The sequence below is a fragment of the Pan paniscus genome, chromosome 21, assembly GCF_029289425.2.
Source record: "Pan paniscus chromosome 21, NHGRI_mPanPan1-v2.0_pri, whole genome shotgun sequence".
NCBI lineage: Eukaryota > Metazoa > Chordata > Mammalia > Primates > Hominidae > Pan > Pan paniscus.
This window is the reverse complement of record NC_073270.2, coordinates 57,581,182-57,606,005: the sequence shown is the minus strand read 5'-3', so window position 1 is coordinate 57,606,005 and position 24,824 is coordinate 57,581,182. Positions and strand designations below refer to the sequence as shown.

The 24,824-nt window shown below is 47.4% G+C and overlaps 1 long non-coding RNA gene across 1 annotated transcript in view; it reads left to right on the top strand.

Moving 5' to 3' along the window:
- Nucleotides 1-20,384, top strand: part of LOC130541054 (uncharacterized) — a 32,190-nt gene extending 11,806 nt beyond the window's left edge. The window contains exons 2-3 of the long non-coding RNA XR_008955095.2: nt 9,850-9,914; nt 18,209-20,384. This is a non-coding gene — a long non-coding RNA (uncharacterized LOC130541054). The remainder of the gene's footprint in view (nt 1-9,849; nt 9,915-18,208) is intronic.
- Nucleotides 20,385-24,824: the final 4,440 nt, after the last annotated feature.

Below are 24,824 nucleotides of genomic sequence, written 5' to 3'. Positions count from 1 at the left end.
CACTCTAGTCTGTGTGACAGAGCGAGACCCTTCCTCTCTAAAAATTAAATAAAAATTTAATAAGTGATAAAATATATACAGAGAATTCACAAATGGCTACAAATTGTTACATCGTACTAACTGGCATCTGCAACTGGTGGTTTTTAGAGGTCTTTAGATCACAAGAGCAAGCTGGGTGTGGTGGCTCACTCCTGTAATCCCAGCACTTTGGGAGGCCGAGGCGGGTGGATCACCTGAGGTCAGGAGTTCAAGACCAGCCTGGCCAATATGGTGAAACCCTATCCCTACTAAAAATACAAAAATTAGCCAGGTGTGATCGCACACACCTGTAAACCCAGCTACTTGGGAGGCTGAGGCAGGAGAATCACTTGAACCTGGGAGGCGGAGGTTGCAGTGAGCCGAGAACGCGCCACTGCACTCCAGCCTGGGCGACAGAGCGGGACTCCATCTCAAAAAAAAAAAAAAAAATCACAAGAGCAAAATATTCTATCTGAGCAAAATTAGTAATTGCACATTTCAGAACATTTCAAAAATTACACACATTTGTTTAACTGAATGTGAAATATGGTCGTATTTTACTATATTAGGTGTCGTATATAGTAAGGCCCACCACAGCAAGAAAAGCCTGTGTCAACCACATTCCTAGGTGCCGCTAGAACTGCAGTGACCAGGCCGGCCGCGGTGGCTCACGCCTGTAATCCCAGCACTTTGGGAGGCCGAGACAGGCGGATCACGAGGTCAGGAGATCGAGACCATCCTGGCTAACACAGTGAAACCCTGTCTCTACTAAAAATACAAAAAAATTAGCCTAGCATGGTGGTGGGTGCCCGTAGTCCCAGCTACTCGGGAGGCTGAGGCAGGAGAATGGCATGTGAACCTGGGAGGCGGAGCTTGCAGTGAGCCGAGATCGTGCCACTGCGCTCCAGCATGGGTGACAAAGTGAGGCTGTGTCTCAAAAAAAAAAAAAAAAAAAAGAACTGCAGTGATCAGGTGTGGGCTGCAGGAGAACACACTTGACCTATAGTCCCCATCTGCCCATTTCCAGGCCCGCTGAAGCCACAGCCCTGAGCTTCGCTGTTTTGTTTTATACCACTTCCATTTCCTCCCCTGTAAAATAAAGCAATGATAGCAACCTGGACATAAAATTTCAGAAAGGATGGACAAAACAAGGTGTTCAGGATGGAACATCAGGCACAGTGGATGTCTAGATGGTGGATAAGAGTTGGGTCAGGCCTCCTGCGGTGTTTCTCAAAGCTTTGAAAGTCCCCTGGTGGCATCAGAATGGTCTCTCCAAGCAAAATCCCTTGAAGAAAGTGTACAAGCCTACATTTTAAACAAGCGTGCCCAGTGCATATGAAAGTGCACTAAAATGTGTTTCTTACTTTTTTTTTTTTTTTTTTGAGACGGAGTCTCGCTCTTGTTGCCCAGGCTAGAGTGCAATGGCACAATCTCGGCTCACGGTAACCTTCGCCTCCCAGTTTCAAGTGATTCTCCTGCCTCAGCCTCCCGAGTAGCTGGGATTACAGGCATGTGCCACCACCCCAGGGTAATTTTGTATTTCTCCATGTTGGTCAGGCTGGTCTGGAACTCCCGACCTCAGGTGATCCCTCAGCCTCCCAAAGTGCTGGGATTACAGGCGTGAGCCACCACGCCCGGCCTTAAAATGTGTTTCATAACAGCTTTAATGAGATATACTTCATACTCAATTTACCTATCGAAAGTGACCAATTCAGTGGTCTTTAGTGTGCGCACAGTCATTGCAATGCTCACCATAATCTTTTTTTTTTTTTTTTTTGAGATGGAGTTTCACACACTCTGTCACCCAGGCTGGAGTGCAGTGGCGCTATCTCAGCTCACTGCAACCTCTGCCTCCTGGGTTCAAGCGATTCTCCTGCCTCAGCCTCCCAAGTAGCTGGGATTACAGGCATGTGCCACCATTCCTGGCTAAGTTTGTAGTTTTAGTAGATATGGGGTTTTACAATGTTGGTCAGGCTAGTCTCGAATTCCTGACCTCAAGTGATCCACCTACCTCGGCCTCCCAAAGTGTTGGGATTACAGGCGTGAGCCACCATGCCCGGCCTCAAGTAAAAATTTTATTCTTTTCTCTTTTTTGCTGAATAGCTGAATATACTCTAAATTTTGAGACCACTGAATTTGAGGGCTTTTTTTTTTTTTTTGAGACAGGGTCTTATTCTGTCACCCAAGCTGGTGTGCAGTGGCATGATCTCATGATCTTGGCTTACTGCAGCCTTGACCTCCTGGGCTCTGGTGATCCTTCCACCTCAGCCTCCTGAGTAGCTGGGACTACAGGCCCACAGTCACCACGCCTGGCTAACTTTTATCATTTTTGTAGAGATGGGGTTTCACCATGTGGCCCAGGCTGGTCTCAAACTTCTGGGCTCAAGCAATCCACCTGCCTCAGCCTCCCAGAGTGCTAGATTACAGGCATGAGCCACACACTGGCCAGTTTGAGGTTTTGAAGCACTATCAGAGTATTTTGGTGTTTGTGGTTTTGTTTTTTAAAGAAATCCAGAATTTGAATAGAGTAGCCTGTGTTTGCACAGCCCCCAAGTTAGTCTCCTAAAGCTGGGAACATACATCTTTTTTTTTTTTTTTTTTGAGACAAGGTCTCACTCTGTTGCCAGGGTGGAGTACAGTGGCGCCATCTTGGCCCACTGCAACCTCTGCCTCCTGGGTTCAAGCGATTCTCATGCCTCAGCCTCCTGAGTAGGTTGGGACTACAGGCTTGCGCCACCATACTCAGTAATTTTTGTATTTCTAGTAGAGACGGGGTTTCACCATGTTGGCCGGGCTGGTCTGGATCTCCTGACCTCAAGTGATCTGCCCGCTTTGGCCTCCCAAAGTGCTGGGATTATAGGCAGGAGCCACCGCACCCAACCTATAAGTCTTTTTAATAACCACTGTCCGGAGGGGACAACCACAGCTACCGTTGCTTTGTGCCACTTGCCTATGTCTTTCCAAATTTATCTTGTGGAACCCCCTCCATATGGGCGGTTACCACCCCTACTTGCCAGGAGGACATGGAGGCCCAGTCAGGTTAAGTCACTTATCCAAGTTCAATGGGACAACCAGAAGTTGCTCTGACTCTACAACCTACATTATTTAAGTTTGTGAAGGCTACAACCTTTCACCTTTGTCGAAAAGCTTTATGGATTTAATATGCTGTATGTATAAACATCTACATACACAGAAACATATGTATAGACATACATATGTAATATAATATAACAATATAGGTCATACGTGATATAATATGGCAGAATAACATAACAAAATTTGAGGAGTTGTTTATTTCACCCAGTCATCTAAGGTAAACAAGGAGACATTCATTGCGACATTCATTAAAACATTCATTGAAAAGTAATTATATAAACTTACAAATCTAGGCCAGGTGCAGTGGGTGGCTTACACCTGCAATCTGAGCACTTTGGGAAGCCAAGGTGGGGGAGGATCACTTGAGGCCAGGAGTTTGAGAGCAGGCTGGGCAACATAGCAAGACCCCATCTCTAAAAAATATTTTAAAATTAGCCAAGTGCAATGGTGCCTGTCGTCCTAGCTACTCAGGAGGCTGGGACGGGAGAATCACTTGAACCTGGGAGGTCGAGGCTGCAGTGAGCCATGGTTGTGCCACTACACTCCAGCCTGGGCGACACAGTGAGACCCTATCTCATAAATAAGTAAGTAACAAATAAGAAATATCCAAATGTCCTGGACAAGAGGCAGAGACTTCTCTTGACTCAATAACGGATCCAGAAGAAAATAGCAGAAGCTTCCTATTTTGAAAAATGGGTGGGACTCCAAGTGATATGAAACCTTTCACGTATTCATGAATGCTAACTGGAAAGATAGTTGGGAACATTCCAGAAGGTTATTCCTTCCCTCTTTCCCTCTCTCTTTTTCTCTCTGTCTCTTCTTCTCCTTCTCTCCTTGGGAGATCTTTGATAACCATCTTGGCCTTTGGAAACCTCTTTTATTAAGCCATCCTATTGTATGCTAAGTTATGGTGGCTGAGACTGATCCCTTCACAAAAGTCGTTTGTTTGGGGATTCTCTCAATAAACTGGGACTCAGTGAATTATGCTTCTTCTTGGAAGCCTTTCTTAGCTGATTGTATTTACCTAAGGAAGCATTATTTTCTGTCTTGTTTTATTTTCCTCTTTTTCTCAAGCGTAATTCAGATATCAGGAAAGCATGAGAGAGATAAAGAAATTACCAACTAACAAGGAGTTTCTGCCTTCTAAGCTTTGAAAATGGTAGATATTTTTTGTAACAAGCATGTATCACTTACAGAACTTTTTGAAAAATTGTATTTCTTCGGTACTGGGACCTTGTACCAGGAAAGATGTTTCTCCCCCAGCCCTGGAGATGACATGAGATGTTCTCATTCTGACATATTTCCCCTTGTCTGCTGTTCCTAGTCACTTTCATTGTTATTTAGTTTTACTTCAATATTCAGGGGTGGGAAGAAGGAAGAATAAACAGCTCTTTCCTATTCGTTACTTTCATCCTAGAATAAGATCTTCATTATTGTAAAAATTTAAAAAAAAAGGGGAGGAGTGCTTTAAAAGTAAAATTAAATTGGTTTTTAGTTTTAGTTTTGGTGCTGTCTTTAAAGAGAACTGGTGGGAACTTTAAGAAAAAAAAAAAAGCTGAGCCACATCAAATAAGAGTAGCAAAGGACGAAATGGCAATAAAGGAAGCATGGGGTGTGTGGGGGGTGTCCCCTCAGGATGGAGAATGTCCCTCTCCTTCCTTGAAAGGCAGCCTTCTTTTCATGGGAAACCAAGCCCCTGTGTTATTGGGCTCACAATGAGTTCTCCAGATGTAGTTCCCAGGAGTAAGGATTCTCAGAGAAATAAAAGAATCCTAGAAGCTTCTGTTTGTTTGTTTTGTTCTTGTTTTAGTAAGATTTTGAATAGGTAATGCATCCAAGTGCTTCAAATAATCACCAAGTTTAACAAATGGTGAAAAGTCCCTTAACCACTGTCCCACAGCCACCCATTTGTTCCCCTTCTCATAGTCAACCACTACTCCTTTATGTTGTATAATATGATACTCAGAGCTACATTGTGCATATACAACCAAATATAAATATGTATTCCACTCCCCGCTCCCTTTCTACACAGTTGTCAACATATCATCCAGATGGCTCAGCACCTTTGTCCTTGCATGAACCATTGCTCTTGGCCATTGTTCCATCTCAACACATATAGAGCTTGATCTTGTTTTTTTTTTTTTTTTTTTTTGAAACAAGAGTATCGCTCTGTCACCCAGGCTGGAGTGCAGTGGCGCGATCTCGGCTCACTGCAACCTCCATCTCCCAGGTTTAAGTGATTCTCCTGCATCAGCCTCCTGAGTAGCTGGGATTACAGATGTGTGCCACCACCCCCGGCTAATTTTTGTGTTTTTAGTAGAGACGGGGTTTCACCATGTTGGCCAGGCTGGTCTCAAACTCCTGACCTCAGGTGATCCTGCCACCTCAGCGTCCCAAAGTGCTGGGATTACAGGCATGAGCCACCACGCCCAGCCCTTTGATCTCTCTTTTCTATGACTGTATAGTGTTACGCTGTAAATGTCCTTTATTCTATTTAACCAATTCCCAAATGATGGGCCTTTACTGTTTTTGAGACAGTCTTTCTCTGTCACCCAGGCTGGAGTGCTGTGATGCGATCTTGGATCACTGCAACCTCCACCTCCCAGGTTCAAGCGATTCTCCTCTCTCAGCCTCCCAAGTAGCTGGGATTACAGGCATGCGCTACCACACCCAGCTAATTTTTGTGTCTTTAGTAGAGACGGGGTTTCACCATGTTGGCCAGGCTGGTATCAAACTCCTGACCTAAAGTGATCCGCCTGCCTGGGCCTCCCAAAGTGCTGGGATTACAGGTGTGAGCCACCGTGCCCGGGCTATGATGGGCCTTTAAGTTGTCTTCAATATTGGGCTATTACAAACAGTGCTCCTGTGAATTATCTCGGTTGCACATCATTTCTCACATGTGTGAGTAATTCTGAGGGCACCTCCCCCCAGGAGGAATTGGTAGGTCAAAGAGAGGAGGGACTTGAGATGTCCGTGTTATTTGTAAGATTAGTTTTTTAGGTCCTCAGCTTTATACTATCTTAATATTTAAATTTAAATTACCCAAGTAATGCATTAAGCAGTTCTGTCTGGCCGGGCATGGTGGCTCACACCTGTAATCCTAGCACTTTGGGAGGCAGACGCGGGCAGATCATGAGGTTAGGAGATGGAGACCATCCTGGCAAACACGGTGAAACCCCGTCTCTACTGAAAAATACAAAAAAAATTAGCCGGGCGTGGTGGTGGGCGCCTAGATCAGTAAATCTAGGTTATCTGGTATATCTGGTAAAATGTGAAAGCCCCCTTTGAATTTCCCACTTACTATTCACCACCACATTCACTTTGAAATCCAAACTTCTCAAAATTAACCACCGTGAGCAGTTTAGTCCAGACCTTTCTATGCATTTATATTTCTATTCATATACACATATCTATGTATGTCTAGGATAATAGATATATTAGATACATAGATAATATATTTATCTACATATATAACACACACAAGTGTTTGTGTGTGTGTAGAAATATAAATATAGGCTGGGTGTGGTGGCTCACGCCTATAATCCCAGTCCTTTGGGAGGCTGAGGTGGAAGGATTGCTTGAGTCCAGGAGTTTGAGACCAGCCTGGGCCATATAGTGAGACCTTGTATCTACAAAAAATAAAAAATAAATAAAAATAAAAAGGAAGAAAAGAAAAGAAAGAAAAAAATTAGCTGGGTATGATAGCATGCACCTATAGTCCCAGCTGCTCAGGAGGCTGAGGCGGGAGGATTGCGTGAGCCCAGGAGGCTGTGGTGGACTGTGATCTCCAGCCTGGGTGACAGAGTGAGAACCTGTCTTAAAAAGAAAAGAAAAGAAAAAGAACTGTTACAGCAGTGCTTGTCAGACTTCAATGTGCTGAAGAATCAGCTGTTGATTTTGTTAAAATGATTCAATGGGTCTTGGGTAGGATCTGAGATTCCCCATTTCTTTTTTTTTTTTTTTTTTTTGAGACGGAGTCTCGCTCTGTCGCCCAGGCTGGAGTGCAGTGGCGCGATCTCGGCTCACTGCAAGCTCCGCCTCCCGGGTTCACGCCATTCTCCTGCCTCAGCCTCCCGAGTAGCTGGGACTGCAGGCGCCCGCCACCACGCCCGGCTAATTTTTTGTATTTTTAGTAGAGACGGGGTTTCACCGTGTTAGCCAGAATGGTCTTGATCTCCTGACCGCATGATCCACGCGCCTCGGCCTCCCAAAGTGCTGGGATTTACAGGCGTGAGCCACTGCGCCCGGCCGAGATTCCCCATTTTTAGCAAGCTTCACTGTGATGCCAATGCTGCTGAATTTGGAGTGATTTTCAGTTTTAGCTTTTGTCACTGCTTTGTTTTGTTTATACATAAACGAGATCATATCTACTTATTGCTCTGCAACTCACTTTTTTTCGGTAACGATCATTCTGGAAAATAATATGGATGTGGCTTTGCAAGTCTAAGGAGTCTGTGTGTGCCTGCAGAGCTATAAACTTTTATGAAGGAAAAATCACTTTAATCGATTTTCAACCTGAGAAGCTGAGACCTTCCTAAATTGATTAAATCAACTTTAGAGGACCAATGGTGGTATTTGAAACAGTTTTTATTTGCTAATGAAATTAAGCTTCAAATGACACGAAAATTGTTTCTGATCAGCTCATTATCCTACCCTGACACTGAGCAATAGTGTGTCTTTTGAGAATGTAACAGACATGAAGACAAAAGAGATGAGATTCAGGTTTCTCGACATAATTTCATTGGCAAAAAAAGGAAAAGTTTCCTCTGGATTGATTTACAAAGGGTGATTAGTTTTGTTTTTATGTATATATTTTTGAGACAGAGTTTCTTTCTTGTCGCCCAGGCTGGAGTGCAATGGCACGATCTGGGCTCACTGCAACTTCTGCCTCCCGGGTTCAAGCAATTCTCCTGTCTCAGCCTCCCGAGTAGCTGGGATTACAGGCACATGCCACCATGCCCGGGTAATTTTTGTACTTTTTTTTTTTTTTGAGACAGCATCTTGCTTTTGTCCCCCAAGCTGGAGTGCAATGGCACAATCTCGGCTCACTGCAACCTCCCCTTCCCGGGTTCAAGCAATTCTCCTGCCTCAGCCCCCCACCCACCCAGTAGCTGGGATTTCAGGCGCCTGCCACCACGCCTGGCTAATTTTTTTGTATTTTTAGTAGAGATGGGGTTTCACCATGTTGGCCAGGCTGGTCCTGAACTCCTGACCTCAGGTGATCCACCCACCTCAGCCCCCCAAAGTGTTGGGATTACAGGCGTGAGCCACCGTGCCCGGCCAATTTTTGTATTTTCAGTAGAGACGGGGTTTCATCATATTGGTCAGGCTGGTCTCAAACTCCTGACCTCAGGTGATCTGCCTGCCTCGGCCTCCCAAAGTGCTGGGATTACAGGTGTGAGCCACCATGCCCGGCCATTACAAAGGGCATTTTAATTAGCATAGAGAAAAACAAATAGGAACACAAAGTTCTGTCTTCAATGTAGATACTTCAATGTTGTTTCTTGCCTGTGCAAGGGAGGGAAGGATGGTTTGAATTTGTGAAGATCACCTGAGGATCTACTGTTGCTCTATTTGCTCGAGCAGGAGGTCAGGGACCCCTCACTCTGCTCCTTATCCCTCATGCACTCCATCACCAAATCTCCAAGTACATCATGAGTCCATTTGTTTGCACCTCGCTACCACCCCACTATCCTGATCGTCCATCACCTGTAGACGGGCAGGAGCTTCCTCACTGGTCTTCCCATGCACTCTCACCTCCCTCCAGTGAGTTCTCCAACTGTAGCCGGCAGCGACTGCATTGCACCCAAACTGAATCCCATGAATGCTCAGAGTAAGACCCCGTGGATGCCCCCCATCACCTGCCTCTGATCCATCTCAAGGTCTTTCCCAAGTGGGCCTCTGGCTTCCTCTCCAGTGTCACTGCTCAACCCTCTGCCCAGAGGCTATCTCTGCCCACTTTACCCAGTTGCCCCATCCTACAGGTTTCAGCTCCAAGGTCCCTTCCTCAGAGAAGCCCTCCTGGACCAGTTCCAACTCCTGGTGGTGGTGCCTGGCACTTTTTCTCCATATCCATTATCATAGTGTGCAATAAGATCTTTCTGCGTACTTGGGGGTGATTATTTAACTGATGTCCACCTCCCTCCACTAGACTGTGGGCTAAATGAAGATGGGTACCATGTCTGTTTTTGCTTATTGTTGCATTCCAGTGCCAATCACAGGGCCTGGCATATAATAGGCAGTCCAGTAATAATCTTGTTATTTGAAAGAGCACAGGAAGGAAGACCCAGGGCATATTGGCTGTTGTTGCTGACACTGGTGCTGAAGGGCTTTGGTGAGGATGCTTAGGGAGGAAGTGACGAATCAGAGCAGATTGGGTTGGGATGGCAGAAAGGATCAGAAAGCTAAGCTAGACCCATTCTTTGCAGCTGGGCCAGAGGGTAGGATGGTGAGTAATGATAGCACTTCGGGGGTCACCTCGGGGATGATAGTCTTGTCAGGTCTTATACTTGACAGGGAGAAGCAATGGCTAATATATCTATATATTGATAATATGAATAAATAATTTTAGAAGTGTCTTCATGCACAAACCAATGATGAAAGCAGGCCATGAATGGAGACACATGATCAGTTTCACTGTGTGTCCTAAAACACATTATTTTTAGGAGTTTCCTAAAAATAAACCCCAAGTGACCAAACGTCAATGATGATAACAATGAGCGTTTTCCTTCCTAGGGTGGAACATCTTTTGAAGAGCTCAGACCCTGGACCCCTGATCTTAATGAGCTTTGCAGCCTTCAGTAAGTCGCCAACATATATCTGTACCTCAGAGCTCAACCAACCTTAAGTAATGTGTGGAGTGCTAGAGTACACCCTTGCAGGAGTCTCTCGGACCCACGCCAGATCTGAATCTTGTCTTGGCCAGTTTTCTCTATGGGTGAACCCTCCCAGCTTTCAGACCAACTGTGACCTCAGTTTGGAAAGTGGTGAGAATCACTGGTCCCACCTCATGGGGCATGACATAGATTGCATTGGTCAATCTATCTATAGCCCCAGACATTGGGGAGCACTCAGAAGATGGGGCTTTCCATTGTCCAAGCTAGTCCTGAACAACAAAGGGCTACCTGGGGATGCAGAGTAAGAAGTCAACTGAAGCAAGACTGAGATCACTTAGTAACTCCAAGCTGAAGAGTGGGCAAAGACCTCTGTTTCTTTTTTTTTTTTTTTTCGAGATGGAGTTTCGCTCTTGTTGCCCTGGCTGGAGTGTAGTGGCATGATCCCAGCTCACTGCAACCTCCGCTTCCCAGGTTCAAGTGATTCTCCTTCCTCGGCCTCCCAAGTAGCTGGGATTACAGGCGTGTGCCACCACGCCTGGCTAATTTTTGTATTTTTAGTAGAGACGGGGTTTCAATATGTTGGTCAGGCTGGTCTCGAACTCCTGACCTCAGGTGATCCACCCGCCTCAGCCTCCCAAAGTGCTGGGATTACAGGCGTGACCCACCGCGTCTGACCTGTTTCTTTTTTTTGAGACAGAGTCTCACTCTGTTGCCCAGGCGGAGTGCAGTGGCACAATCTCAACTCACTGCAGCCTCAACCTCCTCAGGCTCAGGTGATCCTCCCACCTCAGCCTTCCGAGTAGCTGGGACTACAGGCGTGTACCACCATGCCCAGCTAATTTTCATATTTTTTGTAAAGCTGGGATTTCACTGTGTTGTCCAGGTTGGTCTCAAAACTCCTGGGCTCAAGCCATCCTCTCGCTTCAGCCTCTCATAGCGCTGGGATTACGCACATGAGCCACTGTATCCAGCCAACCTCTGTTTCTTAACACAGTCAATTCAGCACCAAAATATCCAATTCTGAAATGTGGAGACTTGAGCACTTGTCCAGCTTCTTTTTGTTTTGTTCACTGCTGCAGCGTCAGTGCTTAGAACAGCGTCTGGTATGGAATAGGCACTAGGATGAGGCCAGGCAGGCACCACGGGCAGGAAATGCAAAGGGAACCTTACGCTAGGGGTTTTGCAGGTGTAGCAGCGACAGAGAGTGAGGCCTTCTTGCCTTTTGTGCCTGAGGTGCCTGCCTTGCCTCTGGCTGGTCCTCAGCGTGGTCTGGTACATGGTAGGTATTCAGTACATAGCCGTTGAATGAATGAGTCCAGTTTTATAGAAACAACCAGATTTTTTACTTAACCTTTTCTCTCAGATGTTTTGACCTCAGCTTTGAGCAGCCTCGGACTAACTTGAAATAATTTCTGTGATTCTGAGACCCCCCAGGAAATGTAGATATTGTAATCACCAAAATGTCCATGATAAAGTTGCCATTCAACCTTTTTGGAGCACTGTGTCTCTGTCTTCTGCAGTTCTTGGCAGGCATTTCACACGTGCCAGGACTATGAAATAGGTCATGGCAAGCAGGTGGGAGGAGAAAGAGAGAAAGAGAGAGAGAGAGAATGTAGTAAGCACAGGTTGGCTACTGTCAAGGAAGATAATTTCCATGTAGTTAGAAAAGGCTGTGGAATGGCCATCTTCATTACCATTTTAATCTCTGCTCTCACCTGCTTGCTGGCTAATTTCGTTCTGTAACTGACCTTCACGTCAAAAGCAAGGTTGTACCATTTTAATACTTTGGGACATGTTGCCTTTGCATTTCTGAAACCTTTTCAGTTTTTTGTTTTGTTTTGTTTTGTTTGTTTGTTGTTTTTTTTTTTTTTTGAGACAGAGTTTCGCTCTTCATTGCTTAGGCTGGAGTGCAATGGCGTGATCTCGGCTCACTGCAACCTCCAGATCCTGGGTTCAAGCGATTCTCCTTCCTCAGCCTCCCAAATAGGTGGGATTACAGGCATGCGCCACCACGCCCAGCTAATTTTGTATTTTTAGAAGAGACAGGGTTTCACCATGTTGGTCAGGCTGGTCTCGAACTCCTGACCTCAGGTAATCCACTCACCTCGGCCCCTCAAAGTGCTGGGATTACAGGCATGAGCCACCGTGCCCGGGCCAGTTTCATATTTTTTATTTAAAAAAATTATTAGTCCGGGCGCAGTGGCTCACGCCTGTAATCCCAGCACTTTGGGAGGCCGAGGTGGGCGGATCACGACGTCAGGAGATCGAGACCATCCTGGCTAACACGGTGAAACCCCGTCTCTACTAAAAAAATACAAAAAATTAGCCGGGCGGGGTGGAGGGTGCCTGTAGTCCCAGCTACTTGGGAGGCTGAGACAGGAGAATGGCGTGAACCCGAGAGGCGGAGCTTGCAGTGAACCAAGATTGAACTACTGCACTCCAGGCTGGGTGACAGAGTAAGACTCCGTCTCAAAAAAAAAAAAATTTTTGTTTCATTTATATCCTATCAAAGTTTTTAAAAAATAATTCAGGCTGAATGCGGTGACTCACACCTGTAATCCCAGCACTTTGGGAGGCTGAGGCAGGAGAATTGCTTGAACCTGGGAGACGGAGGTTGCGGTGAGCCGAGATCGTGCCATAGCACTCCAGCTTGGGCAACAAGAGTGAAACTCCGCCTCAAAAAAACAAAACAAACAAAACAAAAATAATAATTCAAACTTTGGAAAAAATAATACATTCATATGACCCAAAATGTAGAAAGAATGGGCACAGTGGAAAGTCTCCCCCAACTCTTAATCCTCCTCGACCTGGCTCCTGGCAGGTGCAGATATAGATTCTTATCCACCTCTGATTTTTTGTGTGTGAGCCACCGCCTAGCCTGTCATCATCTATATTTGGTCCTGAGCCTTGGGGTTTATTTTGAGGGTACTCCGGGGCACAGAGCGGAGCTGATCACCTGCCTCTATTCATGGCCTGCTTTCATCATTGGTTTGCGCAAGGGGACACTTTAAAAATTATTTATTTATATTATCAACACATGAATGAGTTAGCAAATTCAAATGATTTAGGCCGGGCGTGATTTAGGCCTGAGGTCAGGAGTTTGAGACCAGCCTGGCCAACATGGTGAAACCACGTCTCTACTAAAAATACAAAAATTAGCCAGGTGTGGTGGCACACACCTGTAATCCCAGCTACTCAGGAGGCTGAGGCAGGAGAATAGCTTAAACCCGGGAGGCAGAGTTTGCAGTGAGCTGAGATCGCACTACTGCACTCCAGCCTGGGCAACAGAGTGAGACTCCATCCCAGAAAAAAATATATAGATAGATAGATAATACCAATGAACCTTTTCCTTCATAGGGTGGAGCATCTTTTCTAGAGCTCAGACCCTGAACCTCCACTGTAATGAGCTCTGTATCCTTCAGCAAGTCATCACCCTTCTCTCTGCCTCAGTTTCCTCTTCTGCAAAGTGGAGGCAATAGTGTTACCTTCCCCAAAGCGGTACCGGGAGGATGAAATGAGATCGTGCACACGCAGCTTTTAGAACTGTGCCTAGGCAGCCGGGCACGGTGGCTCACGCCTGTAATCCCAGCACTTTGGGAGGCCGAGGCGGGTGGGTCACGAGGTCAGGAGATCGAGACCATCCTGGCTAACACAGTGAAACCCAGTCTCTATTAAAAATACAAAAAATTAGCTGGGCGTGGTGGCAGGTGCCTGTAATCCCAGCTACTCTGGAGGCTGAGAAGGGAGAATTGCTTGAACCCGGGAGGTGGAGGTTGCGGTGAGCCGAGATCGCGCCACTGCACTCCAGCCTGGGCGACAGAGCAAGACTCCCTCCCCCGCCCCCCCCAAAAAAAAGAACTATGCCTAGCCCAGAGCACGTGCCTCCCGAAGCTACCTGTTCCTGTTCTCCTTACCATCTCTCGAGTATTTCAACATAGATAACTTCAGGAATCCAAAGCATTGAACACCAGGAGGAGAGGAAAAAAAAGCTTAATTCCAAAGGTTGTTCAAGAATCTATCTACCCATGGGAGGGCTGCGTTTGGTTTTCCCTCTTTGTCTCCGCCTTCTTTAAATAATGAACTGAAGTCTCTGGGTTTCTGCAGGCTGCACAAGTTGCCTAAGGCCATCGGGCCAGGGCAAACCTGGGCCATTTATTCTCCCCCTTTCAGCCTGTTCCTGTGTTTATACTACCCTGTTTAGTTTAATGCACATCCCAAGATTACCCCTAATACACATCCTCAGAAATGTTTATGGAAATTCTTTATAAGCAAACGGCTTTATTTCCCTTGAGTAGCTGCAGATACAAAGCAGCGGTCACTTTTTTTATTGACAGGCTTAAACACCTCGCGATACCCCCAGCCCCCAACCTGAGTAGATCTGTTACCCCAGCCCACCCACACATCCATCGTGGGATTCTGCAGTTATAAGAAGCCAAGACTTGCCCACTCTGGATCCATCCTAGATTCCCAGCCCCTAGCCATTGTTCCAAAGCGGGAATCTTTTTTTGTTTTGTTTTGTTTTGTTTTTCTAGAAACAGAGTCTCATGCTGTTGCCCAGACAGTGGCAGGATCAAAGCTCACTGCAGTTTCCAACTCCTGGGCTCAAGCAATGGTCCCACCTCACCTCGCTGGAACTACAGGCATGCGCCACCATGCCTGGCTAACTTTTTTAAAAAAATTTTGTAGAATCAGGTATGGTGGTTCACACCTATAATCCCAGCACTTTGGGAAGCCAAGAAGGAAGGATCACTTGAGGCCAGGAGTTCAAGACCAGCCTGGTTAATATGGCGAAACCTCGTCACTACAAAAAAATTAGCCAGGTGTGGTAGTGCACGCCGGTAGTCCAAGCTACTTGGGAGGCTAAGGTGAGAGGATCACTTGAGCCTCGGAGGTTGAGGGTGCAGTGAGCTATGATAGTGCCACTGCACTCCAATGCAGGTGGCAGAGCAAGACCTTGTCTCAAAAAAAAAAAAAAAAATTTGTTTAGAGATGGAGTCTTGCTATGTTGCCCAGGCTGGTCTCAAACAACTAGGCTCAGATGATCATCCCAACTCAGCCTCCCAAAAAGCTGGGATCACGGGCATGACCACTGTGCCCCAAAGCAGAAATCTTGACAACTCATAGACTTTTTGTTTCTTTCCTCTGCTGGTGGTTTTGTTTGGAGAGGGGGCAGAAAAGAGAGAAGAGAACCACATATCATTTTGTGTTTGCTTCCCATCCTGCCCCCGCAAAGATTTACTAGATGCCTATTAAGTGCCAGGCACTGTTCTAGGTGATGGGGATTCAGCAGTGAGCATGGGAGACCTCTCAACTATCAGATCAATTACATTCTGTTGGTAGAGGTGGACCGTAAGCAAAACAAAGAAGTGTGTAAATAGAACTGCTGAGGGTGATTAATGCTGTGAGAATGGTAATATAAAATAATGCAATTAAGAGCTGGCCGGGTGCAGTGGCTCACGCCTGTGATCCCAGCACTTTGGGAGGCCAAGGCAGGTGGATCACAAGGTCAGGAGATCGAGACCATCCTGGCCAACATGGTGAAACCCCATCTCTACTAAAAATACAAAAATTAGCCGGGTGTGGTGGCATGCGCTTATAGTCCCAGCTACTCAGGGGGCTGAGGCAGGAGAATCGCTTGAACCCGGGAGGTGGAGGTTGGAGTGAGCTGAGATCACACCACTGCACTCCAGCCTGAGCAACAGAGCAGGAGTCCATCTCAAAAAAAAAAAAAAAAGAAATAGGGAATCTCGGCCAGGCACGGTGGCTCATGCCTATAATCCCAGCACTTTAGGAGGCTGAGGTGAGCAGATTGCTTGAGTTCAGGAGTTTGAGACCAGAGTGGGCAACATGGCAAAACCCTGTCTCTACTAAAAACACAAAAGTTAGCTGGGCATGGTGGCTTGTGTCTCCTGTCGTTCCAGCTGCTCGGGAGGCTGAGGCACAGGAATTGCTTGAACCTGGGAGGCAGAGGTTGCAGTGGGCCGAGATCGCATCACTGCACTCCAGCCTAGGTGACAGAGCAAGACTCTGTCTCAAAAAAAAAAAAAAAAAAAAAGAAAACAAACAAACAAACAAAAAATGGTGGGCAAGGAAGACCTCCTTGAAGAGGTAACATTTGAGCAAAGACCTGAATGAAGTGAGGGAGAAAGTTCTTGGAAGGGTATTCCAAGCCCGGAGAACAGCAAGTGCACAGGCACTGAAGCTGGATCTGCTTGTTATATTTGAGGAAAAGCAGGAAGACCCATGTAACTAAAATCTAGTGATCCAGGGGAGAATGGTAGGAAGTCACATTGGAGAGGCAGGCAGAGACCAGATCATTAGGGCCTTGGAAGAGGGCCTTAGAACAAAGATGTGTAGATTTTGTTCTAGTTTCAATGGAAAGCCATCCAGAGCCTTACGCAGGAAAAGACATGATGGGATCCATGTTTTGTTTTTGTTTGTTTGTTTGTTTGTTTGTTTGTTTTTGAGATGGAGTCTCGCTCTGTTGCCCAGGCTGGAGTGCAGTGGTGTGATCTCTGCTTGCTGCAACCTCAGCCTCCCAGGTTCAAGCGATTCTCCTGCCTCAGCCTCCCAAGTAGCTGAGACTATAGGCGCCCGCCACCACACTTGGCTAATTTTTGTATTTTTAGTACAGACAGGGTTTCACCATATTGGCCAGGCTGGTCTCGAACTCCTGATCTTAAGAGATCTGCCCTCCTCGGCCTCCCAAAGTGCTGGGATTGCAGACGTGAGCCACCACGCCCGGCCGGGATCCATGTTTTTAAAGATCCCTTGGCTCCTGTACAGAGGATGATCTCTAGAAGGGGTGCAGTGAAAGCGGGAAAACAAGCTAAGAGGTTACTGCTTTGTTCAAGAGAGTGTCCAAGAGAGGATGGCAGGGCCGTCTCATCAGATCTAACTAATGAGATGAAGAGAAGCAATGAATTCAGAATGCAGCGTGTCCTTGGAGGGGCATACAGCAGGTTCACTGGTGGAGTGAAAGTGGCAATGATGAGAAGGATCATGGACAGCTTGAGCAACTGGGCTGGTGAGGGTGCCATTTTCCAAGATGGGTAGGATTGGAAAACGAGCCAACTGGACGGGGAAGTTTGAGATGCCTGAAGACACTCAATGGAGTTGTTATGTGAAAGTACAACACTTCAGGTTAATAATAGCGAAAGCCCACACCGACAACATTTGCCACACGCCAGGCACGTTTTTGTGTTTGTTTGACACTCTGTCGCCCAGTCTGGAGTGCAGTGGCGCAGTCTCGGCTCACTGCAAGCTCCGCCTCCCGGGTTCACGCCATTCTCCTGCCTCAGTCTCCTGAGTAGCTGGGACTACAGGTGCCCACCACCACGCCCAGCTAATTTTTTGTATTTTTAGTAGAGACGGGGTTTCACTGTGTTAGCCAGGATGGTCTCTATCTCCTGACCTCATGATCCACCCGCCTCAGCCTCCCAAAGTGCTGGGATTACAGGCATGAGCCACCGCGCCCTGCCTATGCCAGGCACTTTTTAAGCAGTCTCCCACCCCTTATTTCACAGTATCCTGCAAAGTGATTGTAAAAATGTTATCCCTATTTTATTTTACTTTATATTTTAGATAGGTCTTGCTCTGTTGCCCAGGCTGGAGTGTAGTGGCACCATCACAGCTCACTGCAGCTTGACCACACAGGCTCAAGCAATCCTCCAGCCTCAGCCTCCTAAGTAGCTGGAACTACAGGCACATACCACCATGCCTGGCTTTTTTTTTTGAGATGGAGTCTCGCTCTGTAGCCCAGGCTGGAGTATAGTGGCCCAATCTCAGCTCACTGCAACTTCTGCCTCCTGGGTTCAAGTGATTCTCCTGCCTCTGCCTCCCGAGGTGCTGGATTACATGTGCGAGCCACCAAGCCCAGGCTATCCCCATTTTCTAGGTGATGAAACACAAACACTGAGCAGTTTAAATAATATGCCCAAGGTGGCCGGGCATGGTGGTTCACGCCTGTAATCCCAGCACTTTGGGAAGCTGAGGCAGGCAGATCACCTGAGGTCAGGAGTTTGAGACCAGTCTGGTCAATATGGTGAAACCCCGTCTCCACTAAAAAATACAAAAATTAGCCAGGCGTGGTGGCGGGTGCCTGTAATCCCAGCTACTCAGGAGGCTGAGGCAGGAGAATCACTTGAACCCAGGAGGCGGAGGTTGCAGTGAGCTGAGATCACGCCATTGCCCTCCAGCCTGGGTGACAGAGCGAGACTCAAAAATGAATAAATAAATAAATAAATAATTTGCCCAAGGTGACACAACCTGGATTTAAACTCATGGATGTCGGCCTCTGCTCTGCGTTGAATTGTATCCTCCCAAAAAGGAGATGTTGGAGCTCTGAGACCCAGCACCTCAGAATGTGTTTCTACTTGGAAATAGGGTCTTTACCGAGACCCTATTCCAATAGGACTGGTGACCTGTGGGAGAAATGTGGACACAGAGACAGACAGACATAGAGGGAAGATGACGGCAGAGTCACAGGGAGAAGACGGTCATCTACGAGCCAAGGAGAGAGGCCTGGCACAGATCCTTCCCTCACAGCACCCAGAGAGCCTTCAGACAATACATCTGTGCTGTGTAAGCCGCTCTGTCTGTGGCTCTCTGTTACAGCAGCCCCAGAAAACAAATAGAGACTCTTAATTGCCAAGCCATGTTCCTCCCATAGTACGATTTCTCATCAGATAGTCTATCTTCGCTGCTAAAACAGGTATTTCTGGATTGTAGAGGTCATGTGTGGCTTGCATATTTAGTATGAGGTATGTGAAAGTCACCTCATAGATATTAAGTTATTTGGCTACAGCTTTGAGCTTGGCCTCTCTCTTAAGGATTACCTTGCCATAGGGACAGGAAGCCATCGTGATATAAAGGCTGAAGTTTCTGTAAGATTTTGATTTTTAATCTAACATGATATTAACAACTGTGCCCGTCGGGCATGATGGCTCACACCTACAATCCCAGCACTTTGGGAGGCCGAGGCGGCGGATCACTTGAGGTCAGGAGTTTGAGACCAGCCTGGCCAACATGGTGAAACCCCGTCTCTACCAAAAATACAAAAATTAGCCAGGCTTGGGGGTGCATGCCTGTAATCCCAGCTACTTGGGAGGCGAAGGCAGGAGAATTGCTTGAACCCAGGAGGTGGAGGTTGCAGTGAGCCAAGATTGTACCACTGCGCTCCAGCCTCGGCAACAGAGTGAGACTCTGTCTCAAAACAGACAAACAAACAAAATAATAACTGTACCTATACAAGGTCCCCAAGATAATTAAAAGGCTCACTTGAGCAGAGTAACTGAGGAGAGTCTTTTGGGGTTCTTTGGTTTTTTTTTTTTAGAGACAGTCTCACTCTGTCGCCCAGTCTAGAGTGCAGAGGCGCAATCTTGGCTCACTGCGACCTCCGCCTCCCAGGTTCAAGAGATCCTCCTGCCTCGGCCTCTCAAAGTGCTGGGACTACAGGCACATGCCACCATGTCCGGCTGAGGAATGTTTAATAAAAGGGGTATTTACCAAGATATAAGCAAGTTATAGAGAAATCAGCAGGGTTGATGAAGCACCCCGGGGCTACCAACAACCAAAAGCCCTTCCCTCTCCAAGGCCTCCAAAGGCAGCAGGAGGGAGTGGTTATCAGAACATGGCAAGATCCGTAGGAAAAAGGCCACCCCATGGGAGCTGTGGATTTCAGTAGAGGGACAAGCCACTGCCAGACCATGGCCAGCCAGGGAGTTAATACCCCAGCCCCACCTTGGCCCTCCCATCTCCCGTTCCTGCTCCTTATTGGCTGAACCCAGCAAGAAACCAGATGTCACAGAACCAGGAGATGTGGTCCCCACTGCCTGGCCTCTTGGGCACAGAGGAGGGAAGAGAAAATGGAGAGTGGATCCGGAGGGGCAAATGAAGTATTAATATTCTGTACACTCAGAATGTCCACAGAGTGAACACTGGCTTGCCGGCTGACCCCATTTCTTGAAAATCATCCTATCCCTGCAGGTTATTTATGTTGTTACCCTTTTGCAAGAACCACATAAAATATTTTACATGCTTTTAAAACTCATAAATGTAATGAAGCCAAGATGTTTCAGCAAATGTGCTCAATGGGCAAATCCTTCCAAAGATCTGCTCTCAGCTGACGTCAGGACAAAAGGCACATCTCACGGCCTGCAGAGCGTCTGACGTTAAAGCCAATAAATTCATCCCCCTGACCCACATGGCTTCCAGAATGTACAAGCTGTCAGTGGATCTTAAAAATGTATCTATTCCTTCATTCACTTCCTGCCGTTCGTCTCTTGCAAGTATTTACTGCTCTTTAAAAACTGAACTCCACCAGCTGGAAATGCATTAGTGCAGAGAGATGGCTGTACTTTGTTCTGGCAGGAATTGTGCATGCAACTTCCAATCTGACTTTTCTGAGACATTAATAAAAACACATGCGTCCTGAAATTTAGGTTGATAATCTTTGGGGACTCAGTGTAAAAACCAGTAAGAGTTTTAGCACAAAGCCTGGCATTCAAAAAGAGAAGCTGGGCCGGGCGTGGTGGCTCCCGCCTGTAATCCCAGCACTTTGGGAGGCCGAGGCGGGCGGATCAGGAGGTCAGGAGATTGAGACCATCCTGGCTAACACGGTGAAACCCCGTCTCTACTAAAAATACAAAAAAAAAATTAGCCGGGCTTGGTTGCAGGCGCCTGTAGTCCCAGCTACTCGGGAGGCTGAGGCAGGAGAATGGCCTGAACCCGGGAGGCAGAGCTTGCAGTGAGCCGAGATCGTGCCACTGCACTCCAGCCTGGGTGACAGAGTGAAACTCCGTCTCAAAAAAAAAGAGAGAAGCTTGACTGGAATTTGAATATGTATCATGTGTCAAGCATGGCTCTAGCCTTTTACATGTGATAATCACATTCATCCTCCTAATAGATGTACAATGCAGGTGTTATTATCCCCATTCTACAGATGGGTAAGTGAGGCCCAGAGGGAGCTGAACCAACATGACTGGTGCCAGAAAGATTGCAGAGGGGAGAGCTAGCAGTCAATTCCAGGCTGTGTAATTTCAGAGGGTACTCTTAACCTCTATGCCTCTGTAAATGAACAATATTCTTGAAGCCAGGCGCAGTGGCTCATGCCTGTAATCCCAGCACTTTGGGAGGCCAAGGCGGGCAGATCACCTAAGGTCAGGAGTTTGAGACCAGCCTGACCAACATGACAAAACTCCATCTCTACCAAAAATACAAAAATTATCTGGGTGTGGCAGTGCAGGCCTGTAGTCCCAGCTACTAGGGAGGTGAGGCAGGAGAATCGCTTGAACTCAGGAGGCAGAGGTTACAGTGAGACGAGATCATGCCTCTACACTCCAGCCTTGGCAGCGAAGAATATTCTTGAAAAGTATAGTTTAGGTCAATAGCATGTGTAGACAGATACGGGTTTGAGTATTTGATAAATGAGTATCGATGATCTCTCTCTCTCTCTTGCTCTCTCTCTCTTGCTCTCTCTCTTGCTCTCTCTCTCTTGCTCTCTCTCTTGCTCTCTCTCTTGCTCTCTCTCTCTCTTTTTCTTTCTCTCTTTCTTTCTTTCGTGACAGAGTCTCACTCTGTCACCCAGACTGTTGTGCAGTGGCACAATCTCGGCTCACTGCAACCTCCACCTCCCAGGTTCAAGCAATTATCCTGCCTCAGCCACTTGAGTAGCTGGGACTTTTCTGTATTTTCAGGAAAGATGGGGTTTCACAGTGTTGTCCAGGCTGGTCTGGAACTCCTGACCTCAAGTGATCTGCCTGCCTCGGCCTCCCAAAGTGCTGGGACTACAGGCGGGAGCCACTGCGCCTGGCTCTTTTTCTTTTTTTTACCCTCCGACCCTCGATATCTGATGATGGAATATCTTGAGCCTCAGTCTTCAGGTCTACAGCTCGGGCTGAACTGAAGTTCTGATCCATGAGTACACCCAACACCCTAAGTTCTGGGTACCCGCTGGGTGCCTGGCACTCCGGCAGGCACTGAAAATACACATTTGGGTAAGATGGATGTGGCCCCTGCTTGGATGGTACCTGTAGTCTGGAGCAAGAAAGAGGTCTTAGCCAATCTCGCAGATAAAAAATAGTAACTTCAACGAATGCTATTGGAGAAGTGCCCAGCTCTCCAAGGGTCCTCTGTGAGGGAACCTGACCTAGTTGGGGAGAAAGAAGAGACAAGACTGAAGACGGATGCCTGAGCTAGGGGTGAAGATTGAGTCATTAACAAGATCAGGGAAGGGGCCAGTCTTGGTGGCTCATTCCCGTAATCCCAGCATTTTGGGAGGCTGAGGCGGGAGGATAGCTTCAGCCCAGGAGTTCGAGACCAGCCTACGCAACAAAGCAAGACCCCATCTCTACAAAAAAAAAAAAAAATCAGGCCAGGCACAGTGGCTTATGCCTGTAATCCCAGAACTTTCGGAGGCCAAGGCAGGCAGCTCACCTGAGGTCAGGAGTTCAAGACCAGCCATGTCCAACATGGTGAAACCCTGTCTCTACCAAAAATACAAAAATTAGCCAGGCATGGTGGCGGACACCTGTAATCTCAACTACTTAGGAGACTGAGGCAGGAGAATCACTTGAACCCGGGAGGCAGAGGTTGCAGTGAGCTAAGATCGCTCCACTGTACTCCAGCCTAGACAACAGAAGGAGAGTCTGTCTCAAAAAAACAAACAAACAAAAAATCAGGGGCCGGGGGTGTGGTGGCAGATGTCTGTAATCCCAGCACTTTGGGAGGCTGAAGCAGGTTGATTACCTGAGGTCAGGAGTTCGAGACCAGCCTGGCCAACATGGTGAAACCCCATCTCTACTAAAAATACAAAAATTAGCCATGCTTGCTCACTTGAACCCAGCAGGTGGAGGTCGCAGTGAGCTGAGATCGTGCTACTGCACTCCAGCCTGGGTGACAGAGTGAGACTCTGTCTCAAAATAATAATAATAATAATAATCAGGCAAGGCACAGTATTTCAGGCAGGGAGAATAGCAGGTGCAAAGGTCCTACGGTAAAGGAGAGGGTCTGAATGGAAGGTAATAGGAGGATACTGTTGCCTATGTGGTAGTCAGGGAAGAGCTCTGAAAGATGGACAGGAGAGCAGAGACCCAGATAAAGCGAGGGACTGAGCCGCGTGGATCTCTGCAGCAAAAATATCCTAGGGAGAGAGGAAAGTGAGGCAAAGGCAGGAGCCTGGTGGGAGGACTCAGGGAAAAGCCAGGGAGCCAGGGGACCAGAGCAGAAGTGGGAACAGGGCTGAGAAAGGAAGTGAAACCAGAGAAGCAGCAGGGGACCGGCCCAGCACGGAGGGTTTCCAGGGCCTGGGAAGGCCTTGGGCTTTGCTCCTGGTCCCCAGCTTCTCTCCTCCTGTTAACGGATGTTCCTCCAAAAACCAATCCCGCCACCTCCTAGCCCTGCCTGCCACCTCAGAACCTTCCTTACTCCTGATCCCCCATGAATACGCAAGCTTTCCTTCTGAATTTCATCCTTCCCTTCAGCACTTATAATCTCTCCCATCTTTAAAACAAAAACGAAACCCTCCCTTGGCCACCATCCCTCTAGCAACTGCCCGGTCTCTCTCCTCCCTTAACAGCCTCCCTTAGCAAAAGGTGCAGGTCCACTTATTTCTCATTTCCCCTCCATTGATGTCTCCTGTCCCTGGAAGCGGCCCCCCAGTGTGCTTCCTGACTCTCATCCCTTCTCTCAAATCCAACAGCCCTTTTCCCAGCCCTGATGTTGATCTCTCAGCAGCATCAAGATACTGAGGAGTGTGGATAAGTCCTGCTTTCCAGAGAGAGCCCTCAGGTAACCATCACTCACCCCTTTGGGCTACTCCCATTTCTTTTTTTTTTTTGAGACGGAGTCTTGCTCTGTCCCCCAGGCTGGAGTGCAATGGCGCCATCTCAGCTCACTGCAACCTCTGCCTCCTGGGTTCAAGTGATTCTCCTGCCTCAGCCTCCTGAGTAGCTGGGATTATAGGCATGCGCCACCATGCCCAGCTAATTTTGTGTATGTTTAGTAGAGACAGAGTTTCACCATATTGGTCAGGCTGATCTCGAACTCCTGACCTCAGGTGATCCACCCACCTCGGCCTCCCAAAGTGCTGGGATTACAGGTATGAGCCACTGCGCCCAGCCTACTCCCATTTCTTAATGGCTCTTTCTCTGTCTTCGACCTATGACCACACTCCCCTGCGGCACCAAGGCAGACCCAAGGACATTGTCACTTCTTTTTTTTTTTTTTTTTTTGTGATGGAGTTTCACTTTGTCGCCCAGGCTGGAGTGCAGTGGCATGATCTCGGCTCACTGCAACCTCCGCCTCCCAGGTTCAAGCAATTCTCCTGCCTCAGCCTCCCAAGTATCTGGGATTACAGGCGCCCACCACCACGCCTGGCTAATTTTTGTATTTTTAGTAGAGACGGGGTTATACCATGTTGGCCAGGCTGGTCTCAAACTCCTAACCTCAGGTGATCCTCTCACCTTGGCCTCCCAGAGTGCTAGGATTGCAAGCATGAGCCATCGTGCCCAACCAACATTGTCACTTCTTACTAGATACTCTCTCCCCAGGCATCTCCTCCTGCAGCCCCCACACCATCCATGAACCAGCATCTTCCCAAGTCCCGTCTCCACCCCAGACATCTCTTGTGAAGTCCAATGACCTTCTCAAGCAATCCCGCGGGATTTGCTTCTTCAGCAATAGTGGCTGCTGTGAGTGGAGCCCTGTTCTAAATGCTGGGATCCAGAAGTGACAGAAACAGTTCAAATTCCCAGTTCCTGCAGTTCTAGAGGAAAAGAGAGACAAACAAATAAGTAGAGAATGTGATGTTGGGTATGGAACTTTCTTCTATGACAACAATAGAGCAGGAAAAGTGAGCTCCAGCAACGGAAGCAC